General features: G+C 30.2%; 1 protein-coding gene across 2 annotated transcripts in view; it reads left to right on the top strand.

Moving 5' to 3' along the window:
- Positions 1-275: 275 nt before the first annotated feature.
- LOC129975812 (zinc finger protein 84-like) overlaps positions 276-23,790 on the top strand; it is a 64,264-nt gene continuing 40,749 nt past the window's right edge. The window contains exons 1-2 of one of the 2 annotated variants that reach the window (XM_056089036.1): positions 276-419; positions 22,866-22,977. The gene's annotated coding sequence lies outside the window, so the exon portion shown is untranslated. Of the gene's footprint in view, positions 424-22,865; positions 22,978-23,790 lie in introns of both variants that reach the window. The other variant, XM_056089040.1, reaches the window with a different exon arrangement.

Below are 23,790 nucleotides of genomic sequence, written 5' to 3'. Positions count from 1 at the left end.
ATTTAATCAGTTCAATAATACAGTATACTCATTCCCATCACGACTTAATAATGTTCACAACCAAGTCTTCTGTTTGTTTTTCTCGTATTTTTTTTCTTTCTGACGTCATATTGACGTGCGATTTTGCGTGAATTTCATTGGCTCGGATCAAGGATCATTTTCATCCATTTGCTATCTTTAAGGTCTAGTGTTATGAAATGCTATAATCCATTTGGAAGATCCATTTCAGCGGACTCGTTCCGGAGTTATTGAGGAATTTAGGATTTGATAGAATATCTTTTAATAACGTGAACGACTCATCCATATTTCTGTCTCTGTTTACAATAATTATTTAATACCAGTATTTTCAAATCGATGCAAGCGACGAATAAATCTCAATCAATACAATTCAGTCATTGGCATGTAATATTCAAATAATTGTAAGTAAGTTTAAATTGATTATTCACGTTTTTATGGGATTATTTTTTTTATACAAACTAGTTTACATTACAAATTGCATGGATGCACTTTTCAGAATGTAATGCACCTTTCGTCAGTTAATAAAAGAAGCCAAAAAATTTAGTTGATATTTTTCAGAAGGTCGCAAAATTATGCTTTGTTTTCTGCATATTTAAACTCATATTTTAAATTTTTTTATGATTATTTATTATTTTAATTTACCCCTGTGCCTTCAGCCAAAAATGTCTAAATCTGAAGAGTAATACCAAATTATCTCCATGTAAGTTAAAATATGTGAAGTATGCAATAAGATAAATATATATATTTATGTTATTGAAAAATTATTAAGAGAATTGCACCCTTCTCAAGAAAACGTGAAATGTATTTCAATACTTGTTTTATACATTTTTTATTCGTTTAAAAGTTATGTCCTATTCTTAAAACTGAATTTTTAAGCAAATTTTGAACCGGATATAATTCTGATATTCTTTATTGAAACTCTAAAAGTCATTTGGTATCTGATTTTGAAGTATCTCAAAATGTGTATTGATGACAATTTTTTAAAATATTGGCATGAAGTAATCTTTATTCATGGGAAACAGGACGCTAATCCTTAACCAAACCAATATTCTGGAGTTTTGGCCAACTTACTACATCAATAAATCCTTATTTCCTATTGTACATATTTCTTTAAAGATCACTTTTTAGATATTACTATGCATTGTGTATAACAATCAGTCACTATCTGATATTTAACAGAGGAATAATGGCAACATTCATATCTCTCTGTATTGGAAACGTGGATTCATTTTATCTCTTACTCTAAGATTATTCTGTTTTGAAATGTTGAATTTAATGTAACATGTAGTATCATCCTGTTTTTTAATAATAGTAGCTTTTTTTTTTTTTTTTGCTTATCTATTTCAGTGCCCATTATACATGATTATTAAAAAAAAAATGTTAGGGTTCATGGAAAGAAAATTTTGTTATAAAATAAAATAAAATGCTGTAAAGCTGAATGGCCTTTTTAAAAGTAAATATACAATATATATTTAAAGTGAAGGCTAAGTATTATAACAAAAGAAGATTTATGATAAGTGTAAATAAATATCAAATTATTGTTCATTAAATGTTTGAATTTAAAAACTGAGTTTCTATTATATACAGAAATAATCTTCATAAAAATTTAAAAATACAACATTAGTTTGATTATAAAAAGCGGTTATATTTTATTACGTCAATAAAGTGATGAACAATTTTTCTAAATATTGGGGATTAAATAAATGAGCAGATTTATTAAAAATTTTGAGTATAAGTTCTTACTTAGAAAAAAAACAAACTGTTGAATTCAAAGTTTTAAATTTCTTAGAAATTTCTTTGATTGTATTGTTTAAGGAAAATTTATTGTACATTGAAATTATTTAAATAAATCTGTATGTGGGTTAACCATTAAAAAGTTATTGTGAAAACTATTCAATCATAAAAGAATTTATAAATAAGATCCATATTTACATGAAATACAATCTGTTAATTTCGCATTATCAACTTTTCTAACTGTAAAAGCCTCATAATTTCTTTTAATGACATTTTTTTGAAAGAAAACTAAAACTTTATTTAATATACATTATAATATTTCCTAGAAATATGGAGTGAGATTAACTTCATCCTATATTGTAAAAAAGATGTAATCAGCAAATCCTGTTATTCTAAGCAAAATATGAGAAATATTTAGAGAATAAAGACAAAGAATCCACTATTCAGTATTATGCAAGAAGATTCATGCTATTTTTTGTTATATTATGTTAGATAGAAGGAAGGGATTTGTCTGATTATATCCTATGTCCTCTAATAAAATCAGAAAGTCAATTTGAAGCATAGCACTTTTACATTCACTTTTTAACTACCTTCCTCCTTCTACCTATACTATTTATAGGCCTTGAGACAATTTCAGCCTAGGTACCATCTATATCCTATCTCCTGTTGACAGCTGATAGATAGCATGTAGATGTTTCCAAGACTGTAATTGTCTGATGGTCTATAAACATTATAGGTAGAAGAGTTTTATTCCTTTCTAAGAAATAGTAAGTTCTTAGCTCAATGAGAAGGAGAAGTATTCTATTACCATTCCAAAATTAAAAAAGTACCTTTACTGTTAATTGTATTTTTTAATTATGTTTTATGTATGTAAAAAAATTTTGCACTTTAAAATTTTCTGCTTGCTTTTACATTATTTGCCGGCAACATTGATATTAAATGTTATATGTCTATTGTTAATAAATGACATTTAAGTAACTTCAAACAAATTTGATTTAATCAATTGTCTTATTCGTTCATTTGAAGCACTAAGAATGTCAGTCTAAATTGTTTGGTTCTGAATAAAACTATATATATATATATTTTTATTTTCTTAAATGAAACAAAACAAATCATGAAATTATTCAAAATGATGATGTTATGACTCTGAAATCAGGTCAACTAGTGGTATACTTAACTTAAGTTGAAAACTGTTTAGGATAATTTCTTCCATAAAGCAGAAAAGAAGCATTGGAGTGCATTTGTTTCGTTCACAGAAATGAAATGTTTCTGGTTTATAATTATGATGCTGGTCATTACTAACATGTTAAGCAAATTTATTTTCCCCCCTGTAATTATGTATCAACATTTAATGTAAATTAATTCTTTCAAATAGAAATTAGTTTATATTTGAAGTAAATTTTTAAGATTCTTTTGAAGTTTTAATGTGAAAACAATTCTGACCATTCCATGTAACTAATTTTATTTAACATATAAAAATTAATAATTTATGGAATACAATTTTCTATAATTATTTTTGTTTGTTTCAAATTTTGAATTTTAAATTAAATTACTAAAATTCTTTTAACACAGTTGAAAGCATGTAGAAAATTGTTAATTATTTGTTTAAATTCCATACACAAACATATGTATAATAAGTGAAGTATTATTTACCAGTTTGTTACCAGGATTATTTGTAGTTTAATTAATTTTTCTTTAATTAAGGATTTAAGTACTCTTTCCTAAAAAATATGAAATGATTTTTGTTTAGTTTAATTTGAAAAAGTATTCTTTGTAACATGCATATAAGTAGTCAAGGAAAGATTTGATTTCCAAATAAATGTAAAAGAAAAGACGAAAGAAATATGTATATAAGAATTTGTATTGTGAGGAGATTTGCATTTATTTTAAACTTTGTTAACCATTATAAATTGTTAGTCATTTTTAATATCTACAGTTTTATATTTCAAATTTATTTTGTAATTGTGTATTTTATTTGTTAATTAGAGAGTAATTATTCCTTGAAGAATAAACAATTTTTTTAAATGTAGCTATTTCACTATGGGTGTTGTAAAATTATTAGAAAATGATGGCAGAATGAAATAGATCATGTTTGCATTGCTTTTTTGTAATTATTGGTTTAAACAAAGGAAAGCATTGATTTTAAATTGGTTTGGCATTTAGAGAAAACTAAACCACATATTAACTTAAAAATATAAGAAATATAAATTGAGAAGTACTAAAAATATTGCATATAAAATAAGTCTCGACTAGAAATGTTATTTTGATGTAGTAGGTTTGAAAATTAAATCATTAAGTGAAAATTTGTAAAAAGGTCTTTTGCTTTGTCCTCTTTATATTGTGTAGTTACAAAAGATATATATTTTTTTCTTTCCTTCAAGTTTAATAAGCTAAAAATGTGCTTCAGTAAACACATGTTGATTTTATGGAGAAAAAAATGAAGAATTTTATTAAGTAACTAAAAATTTTCGTGTTTAAAATTCAACTTTTTAGTTAGTCCAATTATTTATGAAAAAAAATTTCATTTTGAGAAAATGAAGTAGTTTATTTTTTTGGGATAGATACATGAGTTTATTAAAATAAACCATGTCATATTTTTTTTTATCCTTTTCAAAAATAATTCCCATGATTTATTTATATTATTCTTATTATTGAAAATATTCCTGAAATATCTTTACTTTCTAAAATATTATTCAAAAGTAAATCTGAACAGTTTTTTGATTTGTACCTATTATTTGGGACCCCCACTTCTTCATTTTAAATATGGAAATTCATACAGAGAAAAGGAGTAATTCCTCTCATACACAACGGCCCCATTTCGATAATTGCTATTTTTGTGTATGTGTCTGTATTTTCCCCTTGTTGTTGGGTTGCATTTCAACTGTACAATAGTTCAGTGCTTTGCTTGAATAAGTTTATTAAATTTCTGATTTATTAATTTAAATATCTCATTACAGCTGGAGTATTTATATCCTTATTAAATATATCAAGTAATGTCAAATAACTTTTACTTGTCATAAATGTCTAGTTAGAATTGTGTACTCTTTATCAGAACGGTTTTATCCAAAAATAAAAGAAAATTTGTGTCATCGTAGGTTTCACCAGAATTTTTATTATCATATATTGCTAATATCTTCTAAATATACAAGGCCATGGTGCTGATTTTTTGACGTTGTTATTGGCCAAAGACTGTATTCAAAGACTGTAATTAAACATTAGATGATGATTATTCACTTCCTAGTGGTCAAATCGATACTCATCAGACTGAACTGGTTCTTAAATTTCCCATGGTTTGCACTAATTTTTGAATCATTTAACTTTGGACGATCACATTCTGATCAACTGTTTTTCTGACATAGTTGCTGATTCGTGATGACTTTGAGATGGAGAAGTTAGAATTTTTAGACTACTAAAGAATGTAATATTGTTTTCTTGTATTTAAATGGAAATTGATCATTTGTGTTCATCACAAGAGAAACATTAAAGTAGTATTTTATAACATTTTATTACATTAAAGTAGTAATTATTAAAGAAGTTGCTATCAGGATTCAGAATAAAATATTTTTGAATTTAAATGAGATTTAAAAATAATTGAAATTATCCTTATTGGAAGCAATGACATTTAAGAATAATTTTTAACTCTGCTTATGTTGTGTTGAAAAAAAAATTAATATACAGTTTAGAATCAATAATAAAGTTATGAAATGACTAAAGTTGAATAATACATATAATAAATATACAACAGAAAAGGAAAAAAATCTGTCATCTGATAAAGCAGCTATGCTCATATGCAGGTCATATAATTAAAAGTATCTACAGTGACATTACGAAATAGATTGTAAGAAATGAATTTAAATTAAATGAAAAAAAAAAAAAATACAACTCAAGAAAATGTACAATCTTTTACAAGTGATGAAGATAGCATAGAAAAAGTTAATTCAAGCAAGTAATCCAAAATTCAAGCTCTTGACTTTTGATTGGAAATGTGAATTTCATAAAGATTAATTTTTAAAACATTACCTGAGATCCCAAAAGAATTATGAGTAATTCTTTCATTTTAGTTTCCATTACAACTCTTTTTATTCAAAACCATACTCAACATTTTCTTACTTATTTTTTTTAATTTAATTAAAATGATTGATTTCTTTGCAAAATCAGCAAATACCTTATTATCCTTTTAATCTTTGTAAACAAAAAGGATTGGACTATTATAAAAGAAACCTGAATATTTTATATAATATGCATTATTGCATTTGTTTATCTGGTTAATTTTTAAAAAAATTTCTTAAAATTAAAGTTCTGTAGCGGCTCTTTTTATCTTAGCTCATTATATTAGAATATCATATTGGTTTATAAAAGTTGGAGAAATTTTGTAAAAAGTAAACTTTATGTGCTAATTTTGTTATTATGTTTAAATGTTATAAATTTTTTAATCAATATTCTTTGGTAAATTTATTTTTGTAAAAACGCTGAATTACATATTTGTATTTGGGTTAAAAAAAAGAAATTGTTTCTGTCTTTTTTCCATAAATTACCATTTTTTAAAGCTTTTCTTTAATCAATTTTTGTCTCTTGGAACATAATAATTTTAAGTGTATAAAGATATGTTTCAGTGTTAGTAAAAAAATATCCAAAGATAATTTCTCAGTATGAAATTTAACATATACATATTTTATATTTTTTAATTTTCATTCTACTTTATTTAAAGAAAGTAATAAATTGCCACAGAATTTAATTACAACAGTATAAAGGCACAAGCAAAAGTTTTCAACAACAGGCAATTTTAAAACTTTCCTATAATATTAATTAATAGTAACTTAAATTAAAAATCAGAAAATAAGTATTTCACAAACATATTCAGAAAGTAACATTGTTTGAAAGATAATTGTTTTATTTGTGCAAAGTCATATGAAATTATATATCTGCATTTGGAATGAAAAATGAAATGATATTCGAAAAAAACTGACAGGAGGAAAAATTTTGAGATAGTTTTTGTCAAAATAATTTATTATCATAAAAGTTGGTTTACTTTACAAAAAAGATTTCTCTTCCTTCTTAATCTTAAATGCTGGTATCTAATCCATTGTTATGTGCAAAGGACATTCTAAAGTAAATTATTTTTCTGCATATTCTAATAATTTTTTAGTAAAATTTGTCAGTTTACTTAATATTTTGGAAGATGTAAAATTTATTATGAGTTCATGAAATAATTATTTTTAAAAACATAGAAGATCTTAAGAATGAATAAATATGAAACATTACTGTTTTGATAATGCTATGGAACAGAAGGTTTTAATTTTAACATTTATACATGATGAAAACACATATTTTTAAGCAATTATAGGTAACTTTTAAAAGAATTTGCGTATCTTGTCAGATTTTTATTCCTTCACTCGAAGTGTGGGAACTTGCTGATGTCAGCAGCTTTACAGAGCTCGTGTAGCATTAATTAAATAACAAACGTGGGATCGGATCAGGAAATAAGAGAACGTTTTAGAATTGAGTTAATATGGGTTGAATTAAGATAAAAATTTGGAAATTAATTAGGACTTAAATTAGATTTATAAATATCATTACACACACAGACATATATATATATATATATACATATATGTGTGTGTAGGTGTTATTTTGCATTCAAATATTAAAAATTGAACAAGGAAATGTACATTATTGGGAATAGCAGAAAAAGTTTCTAACAATCACTAAATATCTCAATTTCTAGTTAGTTTCAATTATCATAATGAATCAGAACTATATATTTTCAAGTTAAGATCTGTTTACTTATTCAAATGAATTTAAAAATTTTAGGATATGAGATCCTAATAAGCCCTTTTCTCTTGCACAGTAAAATTCAGCAGTATTTTAATAAAAAATTTTCATAATATCATGCAAATTACTTAAATTTTAAAATCTTTTTATGTACCTAAAAAGTGTTAATTTTCAGAAAAGATCCTTAAAAAGTGCTTAATTTCCTCGTGAAAACGAAGAAAGTTTTTCGTTTTGTTTTGTTTCCCCACAAGTTGAATATGATTATTCGAAATCATGGTTGTAAAGGCTTGTTTACCCGATGTATCAAAAAACAAAACCACCAAAAGGGAAGAATTCGATGAAATATTCCAGGCATTCCAGCACATATTAAGATAATGTTTAATAATTCCTTTTTTCTTTCTTTTTTTTTTTAACAATGTGCATTGATATTTCTTAAAATACTTGATTAGTTATCCGGAAAAGGCAGCAGGAAATATGTACTGTGCCAAACTTATTGCGAAGCGAAAAACGTTCTAACTTAAATTTTTAATGTTTTAGATGCTGAAGAATTTATTTAAGTTATGCCTGGTAAGTATATATTGAAACTGTTATGTGTTGTTAAAGAAGAATATGCGATATGGTTCGATCAACGGAAATTAAGAAAATACCAAACGAAGAAAGCATTTATTTTTGTTTGTTTCGCGAAATCGATATATCGAAGTAGGGAAAAGCTGCTCTAAAAATACTAACATATTTGATCATCATTCTCATTAATATGCCGTTTTGAATAAAACGCTTGAATGATCTACTTCAAGTATTCAACTACACTGCACTGAATTGCAATTATTTTCGGTATGTAATTTCATTAGTCAATCTCATAAAATCTAGTATAATTGAATTTTAACTTGAAGCCTTAAATTTTCATTCATCGTGATATCTTTCGCGGTGATTTTTGAATGCCCCCATCCATTTGAACATTTTTATTTGTTGGATTAATCTCGTCAAATTTGCTTTGATTAAGAACAAAATAAGAAACAGCCAGATCCTGTATTAAAACATTTTTAAAGAAATTTTTTTTTTAAAGTTTCTTACAATTTTTTTCACGTTTAAGATTTTAGCATTTTATAATGATTTTTTTTCTTTCTATAATTCTTATAGAATTTTTTTGTCTCCAATGAAATCTTCCTTAATATATATCAAGACTTTTCCTGGGCAACGCCCAGCATAGAGCCATTGATGTTAATAGCATGAAATTTTGGAAATTATTTTTTGAACATTAGAGACCCACTATGAACAGCTTTCTCAAATTTTTAATTCAAAGTTTAATTTAAAAAAAAAGAATTTTAACATGTTTTCACCATAACATCAAGGCGTATTATCGCACAAAAATTATTTTAACACCGCTTTAAAGGTTTAAAAAAATAGCTTTTCAGTGATAAAAATTTTGTTTGGTTTGAATGTATTTAAAAAAATGTTTTTAGATGATATAATTTTTGAGAAATTATTTCCGGACACATCCTTTATAACAATGATTTTTATTATAATGAAATTCAAAATAAGATTACTTCATCTCGAATCGTTGAATCACATTATTTTGTAGGTGTCAAAATGTAGTAAAAAAAAAAAAAAAAAAAAGAATGGAACAAAAAAAATGCTTTTTGTTTTTATTTAAACTTAAAAATTTTTAAACTGTACATTGAATAAGATTCTTCATTTGATAAATTTTGAAGCAATGCGATATATTGTCTACTGATGGCTTCAAGATGAATTTTTTTTTAAAAAATTCTTCTATTGGATTTTTACTTTGCTCTAATACAAAATTTAGAGAAAATATTGCAATCATCAAACAATTCGAATTCTTGAGATTTTAATGAATCTCCACGTTTCAAATCTCCTTGATCATCCTAAGTTCAAAAACACATTTTTTGAAAACGTGTCGTGTCTTTCAGTGATAAAGATAACACAAAAACATTTTAAGCTATACGGATGAAATGTGGTATGCGGTCTTCACACCAAATGTCTAGATTTTGATCAAATCTTCAGCAACATCCGCTTAGAGAAAATCTCCTTGACTGTTCGAATAGAAGTTAGCATGATAACTACAAAACGAAATGAGCTAGATAGGTAAAATTTGGTACACCGATTTAATATCTACAGAACAAACATCTATCAAATTTTGAGCCAAATCCAACAAGGATTCACTCTATGTCGGTCTGTACCTTCAGAAACATATAAACGTGGTCACTTAAATATATCAATTTTGGTATGTAATTTTGTGAAAAAAAAATTTATTGAAACTATTCTAAGACAATGGCACGCTTGGGATTTTCTGGTAGTGTGCGGGAAAGATTTGTGGAGACGCTCCCGCACATTTATTTTCTCCTTTGTTCTAACTACAAGGTTGACTTTTATTTATTTATTTATTTCATGAATTTATTTCCATTATTTATGAAAATGAAGGTTTATTACAGCATTTTCATTCCTTGTAAAATATATATAACGTTACTTCTGTAATTTTTTAAACTAAGAATATTTGCTTATAGGTTAAAAAACACGTTTTCATTAAATTTAAGGAAGTTTAATCGTTCAAAAAAAGCCTTTACTACTGTTTAGAAATAAAAGACGATAAGAATATGTCTTTATAGTCTGATCATTTGTGAACGCTGCTATTATTTTCTATTAAAACTTATTTTAGAAACTTATTGAGAATGTGGCGTTGTTCTATCATCATTATCGTGGTAGTTCCATCAGTCACATGATAAGAACCATAGGAATGCTTTAGTTCTTAGCTTTATAGGACTGCAAATAAAATTACTTAATGGAACGAGGCAGGGCAGGAAGAAATTTACCATACAGCCATTCTGTATCGTATTTGTTGTTGCTTAATTAAAATTCAATTACAAAATATTTGGTCATTCTTAGCGTCTACATCACTATCGACAATTTCGGAAATGTCGTATCTATCCCAATCAATTTTTAACTTTTTAATTTTAAGATATGTTGAAAAAGTTCGCACATCTTTATTATTAATCTTATAAAAGTTGGTATTTTTTTTTTTTTTTTTCTTTCTTTCAAATCCAAAAAAGCTAATTTTACTATAGAAGACGATGTGCAAATATAGAAACAAATGTTACATTTTAAAGAATAAGCATTTACAATTGAGTTTTTAAATTTTTTCTTCAATAAAAACTATACATTATTATATAAGAGAAAGAAAATACGCATTTTACGTATACATACTTATACATAGGTACTTCATTTTTGGAACTAATGTGTATAAAAAGTGCTTAAAAGTACTTGATTATTGCCGCAGTTTCTCACTACGCACACTGTTATTCTTTTGAACAGAGGTTCTCAATATTTAAACAGTGTTATCCACTTCATCCTTAATTCAATCTGAATTTTTCAGACACAATCAGCATTCGTTATTTACAAACATTTTGAGTAAAAAAAAAAACTTTGTCAAAGGAGGAAAAAAAAAAAAAAAAAATTTTTTTTAAATAAATCTAATACATGTCTCCGTGAACGATATGGAATCCCTTCGAAATTAATAAATACACAAATTGAAATGAACGTTCGTTGCATAAAGGAATGCCTCTTTAAGTTGACGGTTTCTGAAGGATCCGCTTAACTAAGTAATTTCATTCTCTTATTTTGTGATCTAATTCCACTTTCGGTTTAATTAATCCCTTTGTAAAAATAATCAATACTGCGTATCGAGTGAAAGTGATACTTGCGTTGCCCTTCTCAAGGTCAACACATGTATTGAATTGGCGCATGGCCGTAAATACCATTTTATATAAGATGAAGTGATCCTTTGTTTCGTTCCTTCTTCCACTTTCTTACTGGTACTCTTGTTTGGATTAAAAATGTAAACAATTTAAGGGGAAGATTATTTTGTTGGTCTTTAAAACTCAGCATGTTTGATTATGAAGTTAAACATTTAAAGGGAAAAGCTAATGTTGAAGCTGATATGTTATCAAGGCATCCTACTGTTCAATTTCTCCAACATTTTGTGCATTTATTGGAATTAGATGAGATAAAACACTATCAACATTTAGACAATTTAGATAATACTGAATATAAAAATATTAATGATGCACTTGTAGTTAAAAAGAAAAATTTGTTTTAAATAGTTGTACCTTTTTCTCTCAGGAAAAAAGTTTTGCAAAAGGCTCATGAACAATGTGGGCATCCAGGCATTCAAAAAATGATAAATTTAATTACTCCTCAATATTATTGATCTCATATTACTCAAGATATTACTCAAAATATTTCACTTTTTGATAAACATTGTGATATTTGTCAATTAAATAAAAAGAAAAAAAGATTTGGCCTTTTACAGGCTGTGGCCCCCACACTTTGCCCTTTTGAATATCTTTCTGTCCATACTGTTGGTGGATTTAATTATTACTGTTCCACAAAAAAATTTCTTCATATAGTAATTGATCATGCAACTAGATATGTTTGGGCTTTTCCTTCCAAAAATGAAAATTCTGTAACTTATATTAATATATTAAAATAAGTTTTTCAAATTCAAGTCCCTTCCAAATTATTAACTGAGAGAAACGGTGTTTTTCCTCATCTAAATTTAAATATTTCTTTAGAAATTATAGTGTCAAACATCTGTTAACATCTTCATATCATCCACAAACTAATTGGAAATGTGAAAGAGTTAACCAGTCAATAGTAACTAAATTAAAATGTAAGGTCAATTCTTCTCCTGCCAAAATTCCTTGGACTAGAGTTTTAGAACAAGTAATCAATGAATATAATTTAACACCTCATTCAGTTACAAAATTTCCTTCTGCGTATTTGTTATTTGGCGCTTTACCTTATCCTCCTCCCTTAATTGAAAATAAATTCTATCCTCCAGTAGAAGAAGCCAAAAAATTAGCTAAAAATAATACAATAAAATATACATGATAAAAATAAAATAAGATATGATGTAAGATTTATAGATTCTCCATTCAAACCTGGTGACATTCGAATGTATGAAGAATTTAATTATCCAAATCGTAGAAAATTATCTCCAGTATTTTCAGGTCCATATGAAATAGTAACTTAAATTTCAGATGTAAATTATGAAATAACTAAACCAAACACATTAACAAACAAGGCTACTGATATTGTTCATGTACCAAAATTAAGAACATATTATTCACCAGAAAAATTTAAATTAAGTCATAAATAATAATTAAAAAAAAACCTTTTATTTCCCATGTTTTTTCCACATAATCCCCAACTTAGGTTGGCCCGTTGTCTCCACTCGTCAGAGTTAGTTTTTCGTTTCTTCATGATGATGTGATTGATATTCGCCATAAGATTCATTTCTTTCGTTCCTTCTTGTCCTTTCTTACTTCTGCTTTTGTTTCGCGCTGTGGCTGACGTGCCTTGTTCGCTTCTCTGCTTGTAAATAATTATGCTTTCACGAAATGTATATTAAAATTAATTTAAAAATATAACATATCTCTTCAATGTCTTCGAATCTGTGTACTGCTTCAATCAAAAAAAATATTATATATATATATATATATATATATATATATATATATATATAAATAAATAAAAAACCAAGTTAATAGGGGGGAAAAGTAACAAAATTAAACCAAATAAAATACGAACCTGGCCTGAAGAATTTCTCAAGGTTCACCCTCAGGCAGGGATTTAAAAAAAGGGATTTTTTTTTTCTGTGAGGAATACAGACTAAAATGTCCAACAGTATTGATTCCTCGTAACCCGAAAATCCTCTGAAATCAGGCCTAAGAAATAAACCATATTTACAGAAAAGAAAAGAAATTAATAAATTAGAAGAATACAACCACTTATAAGCAAAAATACAATTATATAAAATAACCATATAATAATACTCAAACCAATTGTGAAATCAAAAAGGAAAGTACATACCAGCAGCAGGCAATTTTTTTTTTTAACATAAGCTCATTTTGTTTCCCATGTCCTAAACTGTTTTAGCTAACACCATTCAAGGTAAAAATAATTGGAGGGTATCAGCGCCATCTATTGAATTAGTTAATATGAAACGGAAGGTCGATTATTATTTTAGGTAAAGGATTAATCCCAAATCATCTCCTTTTTATTTAAAAAATTAATATTGCAGTTGTTTCTGGGAAATTTATTATTAATTAATTTTTTTAATATGATTATTTATTGCTTCAATATAGGATAGTTTGTTATAACAAACTCTTTTCATCCTATTAAATTGTGAGAAAATTAGATTTTTGAAAATTTTAAGACTTTAGATTAGAATGATAATTACAAAGTTTCGTTATTTTAAAGTTGAATTCATCCCTTTTATCGTAGATACCAACTATTATTTTATCATTAGCTATTTCGATTTTGAAATCCAGAAAGTTAGTTATTAAGTCATCAATATACCTCCACCCGTTTATTAAATTATATTTAATTATTTTTTTCACATAGTAATGTAGGAAAATGTGACAGAAAACACTTGCGAAAACTGATCCCATATTCATGCCCTTTACTTGTTTATAAAAATTAATTCCATTAAAAACGCAATTTTCAGTAATATTAAAATTACATAATTCTAGCCAGTTACTTTTAGGAATAATATCGTCATATATAAAAGTACAGACATTTATTAACTTTTTATGCGGTAGATTAGTGTATAAATTTTCGAAATCAAAAGTATTAAGTTTTTTCATGTCGTTATCTTTACGAAAATCCAGTACTTCTTTGTTACTATTAATTATAAAGTTATCTTCATCTTTGATCTTGTCGAGGATAATTTTTTAGTATTTAAAGAAATGTTTTCCCGTATAGTATTTATAACTGCCAGTGCTATAAGTCACGAATCTGAATTTTAATGTTTTTTATGAAATTTAACTGTTGGGAATAAATAAGGATAGTTTAGAGAACCAGTTTTAATTTATTTTCTTTTTGCAAACACTAGCATTCTTTTATCTAATTCCTTTTTCCCCGTGTTCTTTAAAAAATAAGTTGCGTTACAGTTATATTCATTAATTAATAGTTCAGTATAATAATATTTAAAAATTAAACAGAAATTATTTGCTGATTTATCTATTACTGTAATAACAAATTTTTCTTTGAAATTTTTTATTTCCTTTTTTAGTGTTTTGCTAAAATAAATCCCGCGTTCTTTAGATCTGTTAATATCTGTATTCATTTTTATTTTAATTTCCTGTAAAATTCTCACTTTCCATTCTCCGAAACCTTCCGCAAGCTAATGGTATTTTCTAGAATATTTAGCAATAACAATATCCAAATCTTTACTAATAGAAATTAATATTTTATTATGGTATATTTTTTCTCTTAATCTAAATTTAGTTCTTATTTCCATTAATTCTCTTAAAGAGCTGGATTCAATAATTTTTAAATTACATGTAAATTACCTTTATCCACATCTAAAAAATCTTTAAAGTTTTCTTTGTTACAGTAACAATCTGCTTTATTTATTTTATCTAAATTTTTGCTATAGTAATTATAATTTCAAATTTTTTCCTTAAAGTTGATGTATATCTAAATGCTATTGAAACTCTCTCTCTCTCTCTCTACATATATATATATATATATATATATATATATATATATATATATATATATATATATATATATATATATATATATATATAATGTATAATGCATATTTCGAATCCTGTCGGCTAAATAATATGTAACATATTTTGGTTTAAGTAGAGTGCAGGTTGAACAATCAGTGGAGATCCTTTTTATCTTTAATTTCGTTTTATTCTCTCTCGAGAGGCAAACATGATTATTTACAACAAGGCGCAGCGCGGCACAAAAAGCAGAAGGCAAAAAAGAAGAGTGAGAAAGGAACGAACAAATGATCGCTAGTCTTATATAAGATAGGATTTCTGGGCAGGCGCCAATACATGTGGTGACCTATGACACCGTTTCATGGGCAAAAGTATCACTTTCATTTGATACGTAGTATTGATGGCGCATTATTTTTACAAAGGGATTAATTAAACCAAAAGTGTATTGGATCACGAAATAAGAGAATATTTTAGAATGAAGTTACGATCGGCTAAATTAAGATAAAATCTTGGACATTAATTTGGAGTAAATTAAGAGTTTAAAATATCATTACATATATATATATATATACAGGGTGTTGCCGAATTCGATCGATAAATTCAGAGGGGTGATAGTAAGCATCAAGAGGATAATGAATTACCATACAACATGGGGTCCCAAACGACGTTTAGGGGGTAAAAATCGCAAAAATATAAGGAGTCGGCAAACTTTTGGAAACTGTAAAAAATTAATAATAAAATAACAAAAGGTGTTTCAACTATGAATTTTTTTGAAGTGAAAGCGCATTCTTAAAGGCAATTTTTCATGTGAGTAACATGCCGATTTGATAAACCAGGATGTCGTAAATTACTGAAAACGAAAAAATAGTTTAGAACACTTATTTGCAAAAATATTAAAACTTTAAGAAAAATAAATGCTTGAAAATATAAGGAATTTTATACTCCTTAATTTGATATAAGTCTGTAGTGTGAAAACTGAGGAGGTTTTAAGATATTCAAGAAAGACTAAAATGTTTGACGGGAAACATCGCAGCAACATCGGCATCAATGTTTACAGAAGGTGTTGCAAAATTCTATTGAAAAATTCTGAGGAGTAATAGTAGGCATCAAGGCGATAAGAATTTTCAAAGAAATATGAACTCGCAAACGACGGTGAAAATTTATTTGCTGGAATACAGATGCAGCATACATTTGCAGCACAGACATTTGAACATAAGAAAGGAGACGATGAGAAACTTTTATAAAAATTGCTCAATGTTGTGGCCGCGAAGATTATTACACAATCGACACCGACGTTTAAAGGAACACTGGACGCGCTCAAACATACCAGGTGTGCTTGCAATTTCTCCAGCAGCGACGACGATCCGTGCTACGATATCTTTCAATGTATCCAAAGGTGCCAGATAAACAAGATATTTTATATGGATTCAGAAGAAGAAATCCAAGTGATTAAGGTCCCAGGAACTTGGAGGCCAATCAACAGGTCCGCCACGTCCAATCCACGTCCCAGGATATGTATCATCTAGTTAATTAAACACAGAATTCAAAAAATGCGCTGGTCACCATCATGCATTAACCACATGTTCTGGTGTGCAATGGCCGGTATTTCCTGCAGTAAATCCGGAAGGATGTGCTGCAAGAAAACAATGTACTTTGCGCCACTGAGGCTTTCGAGCCCAACATTTGGCCTCGTTATTTTGAAGGACCCTGTCACCCGCAACCGTCTCTTAATATTTGCAAAGGTGCTGTGCTGTGGACAACTATCCTACTTGGATATTGCTATTGGTATTTTCTTTGCGCTAGCCGTCCATTACCATTCGCTCGATCGTAAATTAAATGCATATTCGTCATTCGTGAAATCTAACATGTTGTTTGCGAATGAAACTTATCGACTATCAATTCTGCACTGCTCTTTAATGAACATAAGCTGTTTTTATACTCCTCCAACCATCAATTCTGCAATGATCGCAGCTTTTATATTCCTCGAACGCATGGAAAATTTAGATACGAGAAAACTTCTTCTTGACTACCTTGTTCCAAATTCTTGCATTCTTAGGGCCATTCTCTTCGCCAGGCTAATTGTCTCTTTGATGTCTGTTTTTGCGATTATCACAGAAAAAAACGTCTCCTGCGACCCTATGTTTTATGATAATTTTTCATCTCCTTCATGCCTACTATCACTTCTCTAAATTTACCTTTCGAATTTGGCAACACCCTCTGTAAACATTGGTACCGATGTTGCAACGATGTTTCCTGGCAAACATTTCAGTTTTTCTTGAATATCTTAAAACCTCCTCAATTTTCACACTACAGACTTATATGAAATTAAGGAGTATAAAATTCCTTATATTTTCAAGCTTTTATTTTTCTTAAAGTTTTGATATTTTTGCAGATAAGGGTTCTAAACTACTTTTTCGTTTTAAATAATTTACGATCCCCTGGTTCATCAAATCACCGTGTTACTTACATGAAAAATTGCCTTTAAAATGTACTTTACTTTAAAAAAATTTATAGTTGAAACACCTTTTGTTATATTTTTGCGATTTTCACCCCCTAAATGTCGTTTGGGACCCCATTGTAAAGTCTCGATCCAAAAACAGGTAGTGATATGATCAAAATTTTTTTTATTTACAGCTTTATTACATAAAAACAACTCTTTCTAATCTAGGTTAAATGAATGATGCTATTTACAACACGAAAATTACACAAGAATAGTTCCTCGAACCATTTCGAAGGAAACAACTTTACAAGAACAGCTAACAGGCTGTTGGCGTCTTAGGCTACTCCGGGGGTAGCTCTCAGAATCCACCGAATTTTCTTCGGGTGGAATTCTACGCAGAAGTCCGATTCACACGAAGCTTCTCCTTGGTTCACACGAAGCTTCTCTCTGCCTTCTTCCGAAAAATCTCACCTTTTATTTTCCTCTCAGACTCCCTGTTACCCAATCACCGTTCAGAACAACCTGAATCGTCTCTGGTCGCCCGTGGGGAATGTACTTTAGCCTATGTACTTTAGCCTATGAGGATAAACTTACTTGTGCAAATTGTGCAGGTGAGCATGCAGCGAACTGGCGCCAATGTCCCCGCTTCCCTAGACAAAGTGGTAGAAATAACACCACTACTAATTTCCTAAAAAATCACCCCTCCAAAAAATCCATATGGGATGTACCCAGGACGCATCGACCTCCTAAAAATTTCAGGAAAGTGGAAGGAAATGTGTCATTCTCACAAATTCTGACAAATTCAGAGTCAGAATTTCCTCCATTAGAGACCCCAGTGGAGAGCGAAACAACTCCATCAGTTGCTAAAACCTCTATTCCAAATCAGTCGGTCCCAGCGGATGCTAAAAATTCTAAAATGTTCACCGACATCTTTTCTGGCTTAGCTACAGTAATGAGAGAAGATTGGTGTGAACCACCTCTTCTACTCGAAGCCTTTAGAAAGGCATTACCAGCAATTCGTGCTGCATCCCACGGTGCTGATATGGCGTATTTTCTTTTCCAAGAATACGTCAGTCTTAGTTGCGGTCCCAACGTTAACATTCAATCGCAACAACATAATAAACTTGCATAATCTTAAGGTCTGCACTTGGAACGCAAATAGCTTGCGTAACAAGATCGTGGAAGTAAGAGACTTTGTTTCAGAGCAAAATCTTGATGTGTTTTTGGTACAAGAGACCCGACTCCCCCCGGAGTTCACACCCCTAATCGCTAATTACCGGATCTATAAAACAGATAGATCCGGAAATAATATTAATCGGCCAGGCAATCATGGGGGCACTTGTATTTATGTGAAATCAATAATTGAACATCACGTCATCCCCACTCCCGTTTTAGAGAGGATAGACGCGACAATTATTGAGGTTAAATTAGGAAATCTCCCCCCTCTCAAAATTGTGTCAGCATATGTACGATCTGGGAGTTCGTACATGTTCCCTCTGGAGGATTTAGAAAAACTTTTAAATTTAGGCCCAAACGTCATCATTGCGGGCGATATGAACGCAGGTCATATCGCCTGGAATAACTATAAATCAACTAGGTATGGAATGCAGTTGTTTAATTTTCTTGCAACGCAGGACGGAGTCAATGTTTTGGCGCCCCACTCTCCAACCCACATTAATCAAGTTAGCTCAAATGACTCCGTCATAGATTTCGCAATATTAAAGCGAATTCCTTTCCACTCTCAAATTAGAGTGCTAAATTGTTTAGATTCTGATCATCTTCCAGTAGTTTTGACTTTTGATACTGGAACCTTTTCTCTAAATTCACCAGCACATTTCTCCACCAACTGGGAGAACTTTCGGCATATTTTAAATTTAAAACCCCTCCCTCCCTTCAAAATTCATAGCAATGATGACGTTGAATTTGCAGTTGGAAGTCTAGGAAAAACTCTAACGGAGGCGCTCGCAGAAGCCTCAAAACCAAAATTTAATAAACCTCCAGAAAAGCTTCCGTTCGAAATCCAAACCAAAATTAAACTGCGAAATTACCTGCGAAGAATTTGGCAACGTTCTCGCGACCCTCAAGTGAGAACGGAACTTCGCAGAATCCAGGATGAGATCAAAGGGTTAAAAGTAGGTCACTTCGAGCAACAGCGAGCTAGTCAATTAGAGAACCTAGACACAAAAGGCCTCTGGCGCCGCTCCTCCTTTATCAGAAAACCATTCTCCCCGATTCCCCCCCTCAGAGGGGGGACGGGGGAACTCCCTCTTGCTCCCATTGAAAAGGCGGAAACTTTGGCAGATAGCCTACAGGACCAGTTTGCCCCCCACGCGGACGCATGGCTGGCGAACCCCCCACTGACTCAATTCGTCACAGATCAGCTGGAGAGCTTCTTATCGCAACAACACGTAAACAACCTGCAGCCCGTTCGGCCCACGGAAATCATGGAATTCATGAATAACCTTAAGCCGAATAAATCGCCAGGATTGGATTTAATTACAAATCGCATGATTAAAAACCTCCCTTTTAGATTTATTTTATACTTAACTTTTTTAATAAATAAATTAATGGAATTGTGTTATTTTCCCGATTGCTGGAAAACAGCTGTGGTTGTCCCTATTCCAAAACCAAACTCTGATTTGACTTTACCTCAAAATTTCCGTCCCATCTCGCTACTTAGTAGCTTGAGCAAAGTGTACGAATCTGTGCTCCTCAAACGCCTGAATCAATTTCTCAGCGACAAAAATATTTTAATTTCCGAGCAATTCGGATTTCGTAAAAATCTGTCGACGAATCACCAGCTAATTCGTGTTACAGAATTGATTCACAGTGGCTTTGAGAAGTCCCAAACCACAGGTGCACTTTTTCTGGACGTAGCCAAAGCCTTTGACAAAATTTGGCACGAAGGGCTTTTATTCAAGTGCATGCGACTTGGATTTTCGGCGCAATTTGTCAAAATTTTACGCTCGTACCTACTTTCTCGTAATTTTCGGGTACGAGTTAACGATGTAATTTCTTCCCCCAGACCAATCCGAAGCGGTTGTGCGCAAGGAAGTTTACTCTCTCCAACTCTTTTTAACATTTATGTTAACGATCTACCTAGAGCTAGCAATTGTCACTTAGCAATTTTTGCAGACGATACCGCCATTCTTACACAGCATAGGGACCCAAACATAGTCATATCAAACATTCAACAGTACATGACCATTTTGCAGTGCTGGCTCATCGGCTGGAAAATAAAAGTCAACCCAAGTAAATGTGCGTGCCTCCTGTTTACTAAAAAAGTGAATATGCCTGACCTAGCCCCTATCCAAATTTTTGGCCAACCCGTCCCCTTTGTAAATGAATACAAATACTTACGGTTAATTTTAGACGCAAAATTAAGCTTTAATAGTCATATTAAAGCAGCCCTCACCAAAGCTACTAGAACGAGTGTTAAACTCAACAGCTTAATTTCTCCTAGGAGTAAGCTATCGATTAGGCTCAAGCTTCTGCTCTACAAAGCTATTTTAAGACCAATACTGATGTACGGCTCCCAAATATGGGGGGCGACATCAGCCACAAACATTAAGAGGTTGCAAGTTTTTCAAAATAGGCACCTGATGAAGATTGTTAACGCCCCCTGGTATATCAGGAGAAAGATCTTACATGACGATCTCAAAATTGAACCTGTTTCGGAATTTATTAGAAGAACATCAATAAATTTCTTCGAAAAACTGCCCCAGATTCGTAACAAGTTACTTAATCTACCTGCTTATGATCCTGCAGTACCCAGCTCTAGGAAAAGACCTAGAGCTGCAATAGACAATGTCTATGTAAATTTCCCCTCAATTAAAAAACTGAGAATTAATTAACTCTGTTACCAATCTGGTGGATTAAATTTATCAAAATTATTGTTTTGGCCTCAGATAGCTACGATGAGCTACACGCGTGAAATTCCTTGAAATTTTTCCTTCAGAAAGTTTAGTTCCAAAAAAGCCCCAATAGTTAAGGCACGTGCAACGTAATTCCACTAAAGTTCTATTTTACCCCATAAATAATATAAATATTATTTTTAAATTAATTAATTGTATCAAAAATAATAATAATATGAATTAATTACCAAATTTCATGACGTTAGAGCTTTATTGCGCTCGTCCAAACTAGTTCAATTAAATTTAACTTTTCCCTAAACTAACAAATTAAAGTATCTATTCCAAATTATGATGTGGAGGTGCTCGTGACCACTTTGTCACATCGCGGAACTCCGAAACATCACGACGTTGCCGTTGCCGTGGGGAATGTCCATTGATGATCCACCCTCCACCATGGGAAAAATGCAGGACATCTGGAGTGTTTGACACTGTCGCCTTTCGAAGACACGATTTATTTCCCTGGGAAACGCACGTGTGGTTCCTTATCTGGATTAGCACTAAATGGCCAGACGACCGTACTTAAAAGGAGGGTCTTCCATTTGGCAATCTGGAGGCACTTAAAGGTGGGTTCACACGAGGCTTTTTATTGCGCGCAAACATTGTCTATCTACTGTTGTCCCTCTATTGTCCCCGTGTGAACAGTTGAGACAACGTGTCGGGACAATGGCTAATAGTTGTCCCGACGGGACAACCATTTGCCATTGTCCCGTTGCAGTCACGTGATTTTCCTGAAGTAGGCGTGACCTTCTATTGCCGGCAATAATAAGCCTCGTCTGAACCCACCTTAACACTGTGGGAGTTTCGTTGATGAAGAATGGCCCGGAATGTACATTATCGAGTGTGGGAAAAAGGAATGTCACAGTGGTCACCCAGGAAGAAGCTGATTCATTACACCATGTTGTATGGTGATTCTTTATCCTCTTGATGCCTCCTATCACCCTTCTGAATTTGTCGGTCGAATTCGGCAACACCCTGTATATATATATATATATATATATATATATATATATATATATATATATATATATATAATACAATTTGCACATTGAAAAATGACAGTTAATATATTTCTTCATTTCTCATCATTTATCACAAGTCTTATGAGTGTGCTACGAGTCTAATTTAAAAAATGTTTTTAATATAATATGTGATTTTTTTTTCTAAATATCTTACTTGGAAAAAAATAATTTTCATTGTGTTTAAATATAATATGCGTTTTTTTAAATTTTTTTTTTCTAAATATCTTTCTTGAAGAAAATAATTTTCATTATGTTTACGTATATATGAGTTTTATAACATCGCTTAATAAAGTACAAAAAGATACTGAAGGTATTGCATAATAAATTAGTTACATTTTAATATATATATTTATAGAACTTCTGTAAGCTTTTATTAGTTTTAGAAATTTTACTTTCAGAGTAGAGATTCATGAAAAAATTTATTTTTTTGCAGATGTGTTAAAACAATGAACCGGAAAAAATGCGTTGCTTCCAAACCAACAAGAGGAAATATATTGGAAATTTAAATTCAAAAATGTTTCGATCAAGACATCATGAAAATTAAGGTATGAAATTAGAAGGAATATTTCGTGTCAGAAAACTGGTTGACCAAGATACAAAGTTTTCCTAGTCGACCAAGGAAATTAAATAGGCATAATAAATGCTTTACTCATCAGCTACAGTTTCCTTTTCCATCAGTTGAATGGTACAAACAAAAAAAAAAAAAGACCTTTGTAATTAGTAAATACAATGCAAATATCTGCTAACTCATGTAAATTTTCATTCATAAATTTGTGGCAGAAGTAGTAGACTGCTTTGCCGGCAACTGGTCACAGCAAATATACTATGAAACACGTTTTTAAAAGACTTTAGTTAGTTTCATGAATATAAAGTAACGAAGCACTACATTAAAACATTTTCAGATTAAAGCAAATTGAGAAGATATTTATTCTCGTTTATGATCTTCTGTGCAGCAATATTTGCAGCCACATTTACTGACGAATTCGAACGAGAAATCTTTCACTTGCGATACATGCTGTATGGCATTTTTTGAAATGAGCACTTTAAGGAAGCATTTACTAACGCGTACGGGAGTGATACCATATCGCTGCGAGATGTGCAATAACACGTTTTCTCTTAGGGGAAATTTAATGAAACATTAAATTTCCTCTATATAAATACGGGAGAAAAACCATATGTCTGTAGTATTTGCCATAACGCTTTTTCTCAAAAAACGGACTTAAAGAGACTTTTAATGATACATACGGAAGAGACTTTAAAGAGGCATTTTTTGACACATACGAAAGGAAAACCACATATCCTTGCAAGATTTGCAACAACGAGTTTTCTCAAAAGAGCGCTTTAGAGAGACATTTGCT

The sequence above is a fragment of the Argiope bruennichi genome, chromosome 7 (assembly GCF_947563725.1).
Source record: "Argiope bruennichi chromosome 7, qqArgBrue1.1, whole genome shotgun sequence".
Classification (NCBI taxonomy): domain Eukaryota; kingdom Metazoa; phylum Arthropoda; class Arachnida; order Araneae; family Araneidae; genus Argiope; species Argiope bruennichi.
This window is presented reverse-complemented; position numbering and strand designations above follow the sequence as displayed.